Genomic DNA, 1,733 nt, shown 5'->3' with positions numbered 1-1,733 from the left:
AAAGTTGGTCTATTCCCTGCATCATCCTGACTTGAGTACGGTGGAATTTCGAGTATAAACCAAGGTTTTGAATAGAAAACGTGTGCAGTTTTATAAGAAGCTGATACTGATGGAAAAAAAGGAGCTTGTTTTCTGACATTTGTCAATATTTTAGGACTTTAAATTATATATAACTAGAGGACTCTGAAAATTGTATTTGAGAGTCCTGCCTGTTCTGTAGCGAATCGCACTAACAGCGCCACAACCGAATCGATATTCGCTCTGTTCTGCCCCAGGATTTCCCTTTCTCTGCTCAGCTCCTGCTTCCCTGCTCCTGCTCATCTCCTGCCTGTTCGGCTCTCTTCGGTTCTTTGGCTTTTCCCCACAGCAACCCCCAACAGTTATCCCAGCACGCCCAAGCTCCCCAATGTCCTTTATTTGTTTGCGGTAGGCATGGTTGTTACGGCATCGCAGTCGGCGCAGCCTCCCTTTGTTGCTGCTGCCGCAACTCCTGTGCCTGCTCCTAGCTGCTCGTTGTGGTTCCTGAGCGCCGTACACTGAAAATCCCGGACGGGGCCATGTAAGTCGTAACCTCGTAAACCTGGAGAGAGGAGCAGCGCAGCATCCGGAAGGTAGGGAGCTCGGCAGCGGGCTTCGAAGAGGGGAACTAAGCTTGGGATAGGCCCTGGCAAGAAGGGGTACAGTCTGTGTCAATGTAATTAGTCGAAACGGTAATTTGTTGTGATTCAGAACGGATGTTTTTGGCCTACAATTAAGGGGTTGTTGTTAAATTATTTTAGCTAATTCAGGATTCCCACCGCTCCTCTCGCTACGAGCTCGATTGAAGCAAACATAAACCTTGACCAGAACTGTGTTAACCGAGTGGTACCTTCTTATTCTGGTATAACTTTAGGTTGTCCTGCTTTACTTTATCATCTCCCAAGACCAAGATTATCTAATTGCATCCTGCGATCCCATTCACGGGCTCCTAATAAATCTCGCCCTGTTATCTTATTCGCTATATTTGATTACCTATTGATAGTTTGCATCCTCTGGCCTCCCCTGGACTCCCATTATTTTGGAAAATATTTACAGCATTTCCCCAAGGCTCATTTTTACTTGGGTTTTCGGGAAACCCCATCGGTTTTTTCGGTTTTCCAATCGATTTGAAGTTATCGATTCCGCAAATATTAACCAGGCACCAAGAAGTCACCGCCAAGTTGATTTCGCGTAGCACCCAAAGGGGGATTCATTCATCGGAATTCGCAGAGTTCGTAATTCGCAGTTGCCGTTTTCGCACGTTTTCCCAAGTCGAGTTTCCCCGCTGGAAAAGCCTCCTTCGCGTTGTGTAATGTCGGCACCTTTGCGCCGCTGAGCGCCGCTGACTTTGAACGCTTATCTTGTAATTATGTCAAGGGATGGGGATGCAGGATGCTGGGACTCTGGGTGCTCCTGGTGAGGCGAGGTCCAGGTACAGATTTTCGGGGAAAGAGCAAACGCAGAGAAACACGAGAGAGAGCGGAATAGAGAGAGAACGGCATCGAGAGAGCTTTGCTTTGGCAGCCAGCCGAAATGCCAAATGGAATTCGGATGAGGAGCCAAAGGATGAGAATGCTGCGAAGCCTTCGACAACCGCTGCTGCCGCCGAGTGCAATGCCCTGCTTAAAGCCCACACAGATACTCACTCACAGGTCCCGTCTGTGCGCCTGTCTTGGTACGAGGACGAGGACGAGGACGTGGACGAGGAACCCGAA

Source organism: Drosophila kikkawai, chromosome 3L, assembly GCF_030179895.1.
Source record: "Drosophila kikkawai strain 14028-0561.14 chromosome 3L, DkikHiC1v2, whole genome shotgun sequence".
NCBI classification, from domain to species: Eukaryota; Metazoa; Arthropoda; class Insecta; order Diptera; family Drosophilidae; genus Drosophila; species Drosophila kikkawai.
Note: the sequence above shows the minus strand (reverse complement) of the source record.